The 13,466-nt window shown below is 41.0% G+C and overlaps 1 protein-coding gene across 5 annotated transcripts in view; it reads right to left on the bottom strand.

The window, feature by feature from the left end:
• Positions 1–13,466, bottom strand: part of efna5b (ephrin-A5b) — a 204,586-nt gene that overhangs the window by 138,389 nt on the left and 52,731 nt on the right. The window contains exon 1 of one of the 5 annotated variants that reach the window (XM_080189049.1): positions 3,603–3,643. The exons of 3 other annotated variants lie outside the window; for them this stretch is intronic. The gene's annotated coding sequence lies outside the window, so the exon portion shown is untranslated. Of the gene's footprint in view, positions 1–1,992; positions 2,225–3,602; positions 3,644–13,466 lie in introns of those variants that run through there. One more of the 5 variants, XM_080189048.1, reaches the window with a different exon arrangement.

Here is a 13,466-nt window from a genome sequence, read left to right as displayed (position 1 = left end):
CCTCCAATTGCTTTTCGCCTGAATGATGGCACAACAAACTTTACAGGAAAACAAAGACAGATGCAGTGGGATGGTACCTGGAGATAAAGCCCAGCTGTTGCTCAATACAAAACTATTTAGATTACAAAGACAGACTGTCCTCTTCAACTGAAATATTTATGCAACCCCATGTGCATCACGCTCTTGGAACGAATAGTTCTTGCAAAGTCTGTTCCTAGCTGTCAATGATGAGTTCTCCTGGTAAGTATGCAAGAAACTGGCCACTGCTGCAATGTTAACATGACAGCATACCTATGTTCCCTTACGTTTAAGGGTTCCTCTGTCCAAGTATGATATGCTCAAAAATGTCCAGCAAGCTTATAGCTTTGAACCTCAAGCGTTTCATTGTTTTAAGGCTCCACCACAAAATCTTTAAAGTATTTATTTTTAATGAGATCACCACATTAGCTGGTGAAGCTAGACTAGACACCTGGATGTTGATGAATGGTCGTTGCTCAGACACAGCACCCTGATGCAGCTGATTTGCTGTGTAATAATAAAAATCAAGTGGACATGGGAAAGATGCTTCCATTACTCAGCCAGACTAGGATCCGAGGGCGCAGCCTCAGAATAAAGGGACGACCCTTAACAGAGATGAGAAGGAATTTCTTCAGCCGGAGGTGATGGATCTATGGAATTCATTGTCACAGGAGGTTGAGGTGGCTAGGTCATTGAGTATATTAAAGACAGAGATGGATTCTTGATTAACAAGGGGATCAGAGATTACAGGGAAAAGGCAGAACAGGTTGAGAAACTAATCAGTCATGATTGAATGATAGAGCAGACTCACTGGGCCTAATGGCCTAATTCTACTCCTATATTTTATGGTCATAGGGTCTAAAGAGGCTTTTGTCATTCCCATTGCACATTTGCCAGCCCCATAGCACAAATGTACACATTTTTGAAGCTTTTATATGATGGTTAAAAATGCTAACTCTCAGTCTGCTACCTCTTATCATAATATCACAATTTGGGTTCCTATATTGTTCATAGTTCTGATTTTGTCCTCACACAGCAGCAGACCTCACAGTACCAAAGGGGGGAGGATGAAGCTGAGAAAAGAACTGGGTCATCCAGACTCGAAACATTGGCTCTACTCTGTACCCACAGATGCTGTCAGACCCGCTAAGATTTTCCAGCGCTTTGTTTTTGTTGCAGCAAAACTCGTTCAATTCTGGGCGGGAAGGCATTGGCATCTCAGGACTTTGTAACGACTTAACAAAATCATCCATCAACTCTCAAGTTAATTAACAACTTTTTTTTACTTAAAACTTCTAGCAATAGATCAAAACTAGAAAACATACATCTTAGAATTGGAAATCAAGAATAATCATATCTTGCAACTACCTAACATTTCCAAGGATTAGATTTAAGCAGATATCAAGTTAATGTTCTAAACTCTGCTACTATTTCCAGCCTCTCCCTTTTCCTCCTATGCTAGCTTCCACATTCATGCCAGGAACTTGAGAGCACAAAACATTTTGATTAGCATTGATGCTGCTTCTTATTTGACCTTCAGCAGTGCAAGAAATCAACTTAAATCCCAACCCAACCCTGAAGATACTGCTCAACTTCTAACACTTCAACTGCAGCAACCTCACTAAGTCTCACTCTAAGGAAACTGAAACCCCAAAGTTAATTAAAAATAGAGTGAAATTTAATTCCTCTCAACAAGTATTCAGTATTCTTCACAATAGAGCCACTAAGCCTCACAACTTCATGCTTAAAATTGATTTGGAGAAATTTACAAGAATGAAAGAAAGCCAAATCAAATTTTCAACACTTTTTGTGCGAAATGTTTTGGGATCAAATCCCTCTGCACGTCAATTAGGGTCGCAATCGATGTAGTTTTCATCATTTATGAAGAGGGTGAAAATCAACATCTCCAGATGTCCATTTCCCAATGTTCACAGGTCTGATCTTTTCTAGGCTTGTAGCTATGAGCTCACTTACCGTCAAATGTGTGATTGCAGTGAGTCAGAATTCTATGTAGATCACTTCCTTCTTCATTCAATTTAACCCCAAAAATGGGATTCATTCATTAAGTTTGTTTGTAACCTTGATAAATTCTATTTGTTTGATATCTGGTCATCTGCTTCTTCAAAATGCTTTTGTATAATGTCTCATTTTGATGCATGCATGCAGAAGAATACTTGATAGCTTGTGCTTCTGCATATTGATGAACAGTTTCTTTAAGATGAAGGCTAGTACTGTAAAATTAAATTTGCACAAGGTTTAAAATAGCCAAAAGCAATATTCACTTTCTCCACATTTATTTCATGAATATTTTTGCTTTCATTCAAGTCTTGCTTTCAAACATTATTTTGTATGATCGACAAATGCAAGGTTTGTCCAGGTTGATATAAGTACCCTGAAGTGTAACATCCTACTTTATACTTCATACCAAGTGTACAGATGCTGCAATAAATCTTTTCCCCTTATGAGAACATATCATGGAAAATTAAGTACAGCAATAGAGGAGCTGTGGACTTTGTCCCCATCAGCACAAATCTCCACAGCAGCAGTGCTGAGAGAAGAAACTGCTGCTTGGAACATAATGTTTTCAACTTCAAATCAGACATTACAGATGAGGCCATGTTGTTCACTTATTGGACCAATTTGGAAATCATCAAGCAGCACACTCACGCCAGTGTTCATCTCCCAAAAGGAGCTCACTGCTTGTTGCACAGATCTGTTCGCCTGGGTTGGCTGAGTCCCTTCAGTTCCCAGTTAGTTTAGTGAACCAAGCACTAGCAGCAAAGAAACTATTCAATCTCTGGATGAATAACCAGTCTATTTTTTTTTCCTCTTTTACAACATGTTTATAGTGGAAGTAATTTTTCGTCACCTTTTGATAAAAGTCAGACTCAAATACTATATAGTACACACGCACATTTTATTTAAATAACATGGAGGCGGCCATTCGGCTCTTTGAGCTGCTCCGCCATTCTTCATCACAGTAAGAAGTCTCACAACACCAGTTAAAGTCCAACAGGTTTATTTGGAATCATGAGCTTTTGGAACGCTGCTCCTTCATTAGGTGAGTGGAGAGGTGGGTTCCCAAAAACAGCATATATAGACAGAGACACAATTGCAAGATAATGTCTATATATCATCTTGCAGAGAAAATGTCTCTCTCTATATATGCTATGTTTGTGAACTAACCTCTCCACTCACCTGATGAAGGATTCTAAATCTGTTAGACTTTAACCTGGTGTTGAGAGATTTCTTACTGTGCCCATCCCAGTCCAACACCAGCATCGCCACATCATTTGATAATGGCTGATCATCAAATTCCACATCCTGCTTCCTACTATACATTCCACAACAACACCTCAGCAGGACTTAGGGCTCCATGCATCTAGATTAATTTATCTTCCATTATTGCTGTTTTAATTAGATCGACAATAAATGCAAACCTCCCAGCTGAAGTTAAAATGTGACTTGCAACATTGTAAACACTCATTAGAATTGCAAAATGGTTCTTTTTCTTCTGCTTTAGCTCGAAAGATTTCTGTATTCACTGGGCTTGAAAGCAAAATGAGTGAAAGGGATTTTCTTACCTTAACACAGTAAATGTTCAGAAAATGGCAAATCAGAGAAATCTAATATCACAGGAACCACAAGATGAAGCAACAGCAGCAAGTTAAATGCTCAAGGCAAGGTTTCACGTAATTGTTGGCACAGACACATGGTGAATGAAGCAAGATCCTGCACTAATCCAAACCCAGATTTCAAGCTTGGAAACATGTTAGTGTGAAAAAGCAGCTGTGCAAAGGGTGTGTATTTTGGGCAAGGCTCAGTTTAAAGTTTGAAAGCGCTTAAGTTGCTCTTCAAAACAATTTTTGATGGCAGTGTCCCAGGATACTTATATTTACATAAAGGAGCGAGAAAGGGAGAAATACACTAATCAATACATTAATTGCATCTGAATGTTTTTGATTAATATTTTAAAAGGAAAATTTAAAGCACCAGACAAAAATGAAGGCCAGAGTTCTCAGGTCTCACACGCCCCGCAACTGCTGCCAATGGGAATGGAGAATTTGGCACTCAGCCAAACCTTGATTCACTTCAGCGGGACTGGAGAAACCAGAACGAGGTTTGAAAATTTCAGCCAAAATCTTTAAAATCAAGCTAATTGTGTAGATCTGGTGGTCATGTACACACTGCAATGACACGGGTACATAAGGGATGTGCTGGTAGGGCAGGAGTTCTCCCCAGAGTGTGGTCAGACACACAGCATGTAAGAGTTGTTCAGAATTGACAAACTGCTATTGAGCCTGGGGTGATTCACACTGAACACTTGCATTTTATAATATTTTTGGAAACGGATACCCAAAGACGCCAGCAAGCCCAGTTCCTCAGAGTGGGCGCCTTGATCTCAAAGTTATGTTGAAGGACCCACTACCCGCCCCCATTGACAGCACAACCTCTCCACAGACATGGGAACATTAGAAGTACACCCTAGAAGTACATTCTCCACCCCTTCCCCCACATCACTAATTGTCTGGGGTCAGACACCAACCACTCCACCCTCTTCTGTCCGTCCCCCACCTGTCACACACATTCCCTTCTTCTAACATCGAGGCAAGAGCAAGGCCCCCATCCCCATCCCCCATGCCCCCTCCAGGCCCCACACCTTGCCAGTGCCACCCAGGCAACCTAGCAATGCCAACCTGGAAGTGCCAATCTGGCTGGCATTGCTAGGGTTCCAGGAGCAGTGCTAGAGTTCTACCCAGCCATTTCCCTAACTACCCATGGGGCATTAGTGGCTTCTGAGCTCCCTGACATGGCCACCTCAACTGGTTTCCATTTTTGAAAGCTAGTCGTGATTCACACCAGGTTCCTACTGTCCTTGAGGGTCAGAGAATCCTGGGAACAGGAAGAATCTGACTTAAAACCAACTGAGAATATTTAAGTGAGGATTCAAATACGCTAATCTGCTTCATGCCCTCGCTGGGCATGAATCTGATACATCAGGTTGTGTGAGCAAGGAGAATCTCCCCAACACTAAGCACACTATGGCCCTTCCCCAGGCCCAGAGAATCACACCCATAACAATTAATGTAGCTAAACTAAAGCATTAAAAAAAATGCATTGCTTCTCAACCAATGAAAAAATGGATAAATCCAAGGCAGATAATGTGGAAGTGGTCTGAACTGAGTTTTATTTGTATGCCCAAAATGCAAACGTGGGATAAATGGGCTGAATGATCTCTGCTCAATTTCACTTGGAATAGGAATCTAGCGATGAGGTTCAAGTGGGTAGCACGGTGGCACAGTGGTTAGCACTGCTGACTCACTGTGCCAGGAACTCAGGTTCGATTCCCTGCTTGGGTCACTGTCTGTGTGGAGTTTGCACATTCTCCCAGTGTGTGCTTGGGTTTCCTCTGAGAACTCTGGTTTCCCCTCAGTCTGAAAGATGCGCTGGTTAGGTGCATTGACCCGAACAGGCACTGGAGTGTGATGACTAGGGGAATTTCACAGTAATTTCATTGCAATGTTAACACAAGCCTTACTTGTAACTAACAAATAAACTTTACTTAAGCAAATAAAAATCAATGAGCCACAATCAATAAAGATATTTGTTCAATAACACGAAAAAACTCTTAGCCAAAATAAGACAACAAATGACACCAGAGAATCATGAATTTAAAAAGAAAATCCTTCTTTAAACACAACAAGTAGTTAGGATCTTGAACGCACTACCTGAAAGGATAGAGGAGGCAGATTTAGTCCTGGTTTTCAGAAGAGTTGGGTAAGCACTTGAAGAAACTATAACTGCAGAGTTACAGGGATAGGTTCCAGGGTGGGATGAATTTAACCAGTCTCGCAGAGAGCCAGTATGGACCTAGCAAGCCAAATAGCTTCCTTCTGTGCTGTAACCATTTAGAAACTGAGTGAATACCAGGCTCCATCGATGCCAGTCTATGGTAAGGCCCTAGAAAGTGCCCATACATTGTTCAGGCTGATTGATCCGATAAAATTAACTTCCTCTCCCTCTAGGAACTGTTTAACTTCCACTTGCTAATTTCAATAGCAGATAGAAGATTACAACCTATACCATCCAACAGTTTCTGTGAGACTGCCTTCAAATGAGATACTGCTCGTGACCCTAACTCGCAACAAAACTCTACAAGTCCGAATTCAGAATCTTTTAGTGACTCAAACTCAATGCTGTCTACCTAAGATCATGCAAAAGTAAGTCATCCTCCTCTTAAAAAATGTTACAAATGTTAGTCTATCAAACATAACATCCCTTGGCCAAATACTGTAATCTTACTTAACTGTGAAAAGAAGAAACACCAAAAAGTAAATCTAACAAAAACAAGTCTGTAGGTTATCAGCATCTGAATTGATTTCAACAACCTCTTCAATAGTAGAATGTGAGGAATTCCACTAACCCTTTTGAGCTCTGTGTGGCCCAGACTCGAGTATCAGGTGATAAATCTGAGGTGGTGAGGGTAACTTGAACTGGCTATTTATTTAACATATGCAACCTTAAGCAGTTAGTGTTTCACCAGCAATCATTAAGCGGTGCCAGTGACAGGACCAGAAACCACTAAAGCTATGGCATTTAAAATTCATTATGCTTTTCCAAGCTGTGCCCTTAGGCATTGAAAGTAGAAGCACTTTTCTACCAGACTCATTAGCAAACATGGTAGAGCTCAAACGAGGAACCCAGGTGGCTCACATACTAGTGTAATGCATATTATGGTACTGCCTATATTGGTAGTGAATTTAATTCCCAGTCGGCAAGGAACTAACTGATCTCAGTGAGTTCAGTGGGGTATCCCCTCCTGCTCAGTATCTCAGCACCCTGTTGGAAAACACAAAACTATAAACTTGTTGAGAGAAGGCAGAACTTGCTTCATTTCTGATGCCACCAAGGTAAAATCCTCATTCAACACACTCAACCCAGAACAGATATGAAGGCATATTGTGAGGAAACTACAAACTTGCTCTGTTGCTGTCTCAACAGGGACAGACAGGACAGAAGAAAATTTCAAAAAGTTACCAGAAAAAGGTGAATTTTATAGCATTATTATTTTGGTACTGTGAATTAATATCTGGGTTTGGGGACAAAGAAAGCAGCAATAATAACCTGAATAAGACTTAGCTCAGAATTCTCCGGCCATTCACACCCCACTGCCTCCAGCAAAGGCGGAGAATTTGGCACTCGGCCAAACCTCAGTTCACTGAAGCGGGACCAGAGAATCTCACTGGCGTGAATGGCCGGAAAATTCCAGCCTTAGTTTTTAGTATTTCTTTTCAATAGGGATACTGTTACAAGGTTATTGCACAGTTTAGGAATGCAAGTGTATAAACCCCAGGGGCAAAACATATTACACTCCCTCATCTTCCACGATGTTACTCATAGTAATGTGGAGATAATAATGCACCACCCAAAATGTACTGCACACCATCTCTCTTCCCACACGTGTACATTTAGTCCTATCCATGCAATATCTGTGCAACATTTAGCCCTGATTTCATAAATGTTGATCTTCCACAACCTTTCAGATTCCAGCAGTACCTGTTCATAGTCAACTATCTTTTGGCAGCATTTGGGTTAATCCTAAGTGGCAAAAAATTCATTTGTACAAAAGTACATGCACCAATATATAGTGTCATGCTGCATTTTGTTTTTAAGAAATATATCATTCACAGGAACACTTGTAAGCACAATTTCAAGGAATTACAAATGGATGCACTCTACCCTGTCATGAACAGTTGGACATGGTGAAAATTTTTTTTTAGGGAAATTAGGAAAATAATACCAATGCGCAATTGATAATCTAATACTTGAGTATCATTTCAAGATTCTCGTTTCATTCGGTGCACAATTAGTTAACTCAATAACTCACTACCAATCACTTACTAAAATAGTACAAAGTTTTGGGACTAAATATCCTACAATGGATCTTGCTGATTGCAATACACAAGACAATCACAGCTGGAGTCGAGAAGTAGATAGATGTGGGAAAGAAAGAAAGTCGTGAGCAGAGCAGTCACCACCAGTAAAACTGATGCCTCAACTATTTATTTCTGGTTGGACATAACCAAGTCTGATATGCTCCCATTCTGCTGTGGCAACTTCTGGACCCTCCAACACTAACTGTGTCACCATCAATTATCTTACAAAAGCTTCTGATCACAGCTGTCAGCATGAGAAACTAAAATTAAAGTAGGCACCTAAAAGACTGGAGCATATCAAATAACCTTTTGCTACTCTCAGGAGATCACCTTGTTTGGTCAACGAAGACAAAACAAAATTAGGGGCATTCTGATAAAGCACAACTGCATAATGCATGGTGGCACAATGGTTAGCACTGCTGCTTCATAGCACCAGGGACCCAGCTTGAATCACTGCCTGTGTGCAGACTGCACCTTCTCCCTGTGTCTGCATGGGTTTACCCTGAGTGCTCCAGTTTCCTGTCAGAGTGCAAAAGACATGCAGATTAGGTGCACTGGCCATGCTAAATTCTCCTGTATGCCTGAACAGGTGGAGAGTGACAGCTAGAGAATTTTCACAGTAACTTCATTGCAGTGTTAATGCAAGTCTACTTATGAGACTAATCAATAAACTTTATTCGCACCCATTTTAATCCCAGCTTTGAGGATATAGTGATTTATAATGAGAGGAGCATGCTGCCATGTCAGCACACAGTATGTGCAATATACTGAAATCATACGCCAGTGTTCACAAAAGAGAAGAAATCTTCCTTGAACTGCCTCTCAGTTTCTAGCCCCCTCTCTTAGCATTCCCTATTCTTGAATTTCTACACTTCTTTCCTCTGGCTGGATTGCTATCACACTCTTCTTGTTATGAAATCCATAGCTTTGACTTTTTTCTGCTCAACTACTTTAGCTCTCCATTTAAGTTTACTTTCCTGATGTTTCTTCAGTACATCTTCAGTGTTTGATATGATTCTAAGATCCATGATTGCTGGATGATAACACTGCATAATATTCTTTAATATAATGTTTGATTATCTTCTTTCTACTCACCCTGGGATCTTGCACCAGGGAAGACCAATCACAAGAGAGTGGCATTTGCATTTCAGGCAAGTGTATCCTAATATACAACAAGAACATAACACTCCTTACAATGAGTAGTGGTGGTGGTGGTGGGGAGGGGTGGAGGAGAGAGGCCTGACAGTATATAAAAAAAGAGGCAAAATATGTAAATCCTCAAAGCTCCTGGTATCTGAACGATGACAGTTCCTGGAATCAAAATGAAGAGGTAAAATAAAGCTCAGGCCTCCTTCTCCTGGTACTCGAGTAGGCACAATGCAAAAGAAAAAAATGGGGCAAGCATCAATCAACATCCTCCACTTGAGATCTGCTCTCCCCACTACGGATAGAAGAATATAAAAATAGCCAAAGGCCACGTGTTCTGGTCAGCTTTAAACACTTTGGTGCTTAAAAGTTTGTCAAATGCAGCTGTCAGATCAAGATAATAAAGCTTAGCAAAGCATGCAAGTTATTCCAGGTAGCTGCCTCAAGAGAAACACTTGCATGCAGGCCACAGAGCAGTCACAGTATGGGCAGAATGCTTGCTTGTGACTGCAGCTCTGTAATGAATAATTGAAGAATTTACGTTTCACGACCTACTCTTAGCTTTGTGGTGGTTTGCATAATTTTTTTGTTTAGGTGGAAAACTAAAGCTCAGTGCACACTAAAAGAAGTAATTTCACGCATGAGATGGCAGATAAGATTTTGCCATTCTGAGTTTCTGAAATAAATGAAACCGAGGTACAATCTTTGGCAGAAACAAAAACATACTCCACTATCCACTTGACTACCATTTGTGCACTGGTTTACTAGGGTTTCTGCACAAGGGAAGACAAATCACAACATGCCAAAAGAAGTGGACGCTTATTTCAGGCCGATCTATCCAAATGAGCAATAGGAATACAACACACCCTCAAAAGATATCAAACCAAATATCATAAATACACCACCAAGACAACTTAAGTTGATAGTTCTCCCTCAACTTATACTATCAAAACAAGTTAACTAGTCACTCAACTTATTGCTGTTTGCACAATCTAGTTGGATGTAACGCTTGCTACGTACCAATACTCACTAAATGCTTGACGCATTTTGAGGTTTTTCTGAAAAGTTATAATGGTCTCCAATGAAGCAAGGCTTTGAGGTTACATAACACTGAGGCATTATTTTATTCTTTCTATGAAATTTTGGGACGTATTATATGCCTGCCATCATTTTGTCAACTCATCATTGCGCAAAGATGTGACAGATGATAATTCCAGAACATTTATATCCTATGAAGCCATATCTCTGACAGATTACTACAGTAAAGACGACAGTGGATAAACAGAATTGTCATAAAAACAGTATATAGCACAGCAAAAACCAAAATAACCATTTTTCACACATCTAAAAATTTCAGGTACATCATAAGTACTTTTTCCACCAACATTTATCCACTTGTTTAATTGATTTAACGTGCGTTTTACATTTTTCTTTGTTTCCTTTTGTGCGCTTCTGCAAAATTGAGAGTGGTTGGACCATAGAATTCCAACAGTACGTAAATAAAATATGTTTCAATGATCAGTGCAAAATCTTCATTATTCAAGTGTTCTTGCTTACATCAATTGCAAATGGAGATGGGAAATGGTAAAAAGTGAAATATTTTTAGATAATATCCTCCGACTTTCGGTGCAAGACCTCATTGTCACAAAAACCATCACTGGTCTCACAGCATCCGCTGGTGGAAATATATCCCTCCCCCCACTCCACCCCCGAACCTTGAATAGGACACTGCCATCATTACAAAGCAAACTTGTCAGCTGGCACTGCACTTCAACCTCTGACCCCCAACACAGCAAGAAGTTCGTTCACAGTCCCAGCAGCATTAAACGGGGTGGGGGAAATGTCTCCAGAAGCAGCCTACTGCCTTGTTTCCTTTCAATGGTGGCACACAGACTTGGTCAAGCAACACAATCCCACAGACTTAATAAACAAACCATTTTTTATGTGTATTTGACGGGTCCTCACCCTCGTTTTAACAACTGCTTTCACAAGCATTTAGCCGCTGAGAAGCTTCTATTCTTGCCTCAAATTTGATTAATTTGCGCTATTCATTTGTCTACTTTTTGAGCACAATGAAAATGAACTGGCTTTTAGTCAATGTACAAGCAATTTAAATCAGAACTCTTCATACTTTTGCAAAAGCAATGATAATGGCAGCTACTGGCTTGTTAATACTTCCCAGCAACACAAAGTGGAACCTTTTTCCTGACAATCAAATTCTACCTGTCTAAAAGCAGGAGGACTGGAATCAGAAAGAGGCAACAGCTGCAAAATTAAAATAAGTGGCACCTTCCTATAGTGTATGCAGATGCAAGTAAACATTATATAGACTCAGACGTGCTGCAGTAATATTTTGCTTCCTCCACCATCTGCCTGCCCTTTATATGCAAAACTAATCAGCACAAGCCAGCCACTCTTTCCTCCCTCTCTCAAAAAATCACTTAAAAGGGCCTAATGTGGTTCAGCAAGTAGACTGCTGAGACTTAAAAAAAAATGAGCCTTATGTGGTCTCTAGAGCCCGACAAATGTAGGCTAGACTCTCAGCTGCACAGAGGCTTATTTTACCAGTGGGTGGGTGCAAGGGATCTCATTTTATCTCTTGAGGGAGACCGTGTTCAATCTCCAAATTGAAATTAAAGCTAAAACCTGCCCCTCATCCTCTTGTTCTAAAAATATCTGCACTCCTTACTTTACAAAATAAATAAATACCTTTCCCAACTTGTAATGTTGTCTTTTTCTTCCAGAGCAGCCACTCATTCAGCTTGCAGGACAGAGGCTGTGCTTCCCAGGATTAATTCTCAACGTGTTCCATTTTAGATAACTGTTGTGCACAAACAGCGCTCACCAGTCAAAATATCCACTCTAAGGCACTTCCTTTCGCCTTTTAAATCACCCAAGGTAGCTAGTTCTGCAACTGGCCTCTGGCATGTATTGTGCTATGTCACATAATTAACTGTGATTAATGCTCCATTTTAAATGTCAAACAACAATAATTTCATAAGCAACAGCATGTTTTAATACACTTAGAAAAGCAGGTGGCTCGCATCATTGCCTTTACATACACTGCCGACGGAATGCAACAATGGCCTGGCACGTCAAAGAGTCAATTAGTATGTGCAAACTGCAATGCCTTGTGGGTAATTATCATAATCTTCTGTGCCTCCTAATTAAGACACAGATAGAGCATCCATCTGCAAGTGCACAATGACTGATTCTTCATACCACTCTAGCACTGGGAGAGATGTCCACTGCAGGAACCACTGGCAGTCCCACCATACTGATGGGAGTTTGAACAGGCAAGTCAAGTCTAAGGACTTGCCAGGGCCTGGTTGGCATCATTGCTTGGGGGGGGGGGGTATGCACCACTGGCACAGCCAAGGTATGTGTCATAAAGATGGGGATGAATGGGGATCTGAGTGGGAATGGACTAGGTAGGAGCGGTGAGAAGCTAGTGGTGCTCTCCTGGTTGGTGGGGGCTTGGGGTGGGGTTGGGGGGGGGGGGGGGGGGGGTGGAGGAGGCAGGCAATCATTTCATTTTTGGGGAATGGGGCCCATTGCTTCACGCAGAGATCAGGGTGCCCTTTCAAAATGGTGTTACAATCTCTGAACAGCGGGCTTTCTGCAATGGATTCACTTGCATCTTTCTTCAGGTGGGTGACCTCCCACCTGACCAACACGACCAGTACAAAGCATTCATTTTCCCAATGGTCTGGGCACTTAGCCTGAATATGGGAGAATTCCACCCAACACTTCTTCCAAGCCACAGTACAGCCGTTCTCCAAATCTTCGAACAATATTGCCTCCTGAGAAGTGACCCAAGTTCAAGGCAGGTGCTACTTGCATTTCATTCCATGTTTTGAATACTGATATTGAAACTCTTGCTGTGAAATGTTTGCTGCCTAAATACCCTGCTGAAATCTGCTGGGATGCCACAGAGTTTTGGTGTAAACAACAGAAGGCTTTCAAAATGGAGAAATCTGTAAACAGAATGATTCAAGTCTATCTGGCTATAACTAAAGGGCGAAATGTCACACCTCATGCTGGGTAAAACAACTGAATCACTCAAAGATCCCAGGTTCAAAAGATGGCATTTGTCATATCAAGAATGTACATTAACACTGAGTCATGGTTGCAGCACTGGGGAGAGTACCAAGTGGTAAGATCATGGAGTTTATTGCAATCTATTTTGAAACCACATCTCAAAGTTCCTGTACTCCTGCAGCAAGTGTGCCACAAGCTTTTCAGTAGCAGCAGTTATGAAGCAGAGGTCGCACACACATTATAGTTTCAACTCTTCAAATATACATTCTGTTTAGAGAAGATCATAGTTCACTTACATCTGACACAAGACACTTGCAGTTTTAA

Source organism: Carcharhinus amblyrhynchos, chromosome 5 (assembly GCF_965287045.1).
Source record: "Carcharhinus amblyrhynchos chromosome 5, sCarAmb.v2.hapA, whole genome shotgun sequence".
NCBI classification, from domain to species: Eukaryota; Metazoa; Chordata; class Chondrichthyes; order Carcharhiniformes; family Carcharhinidae; genus Carcharhinus; species Carcharhinus amblyrhynchos.
The sequence above is the reverse complement of the archived record's forward strand: the minus strand, read 5'-3'. Positions and strand labels throughout refer to the sequence as shown.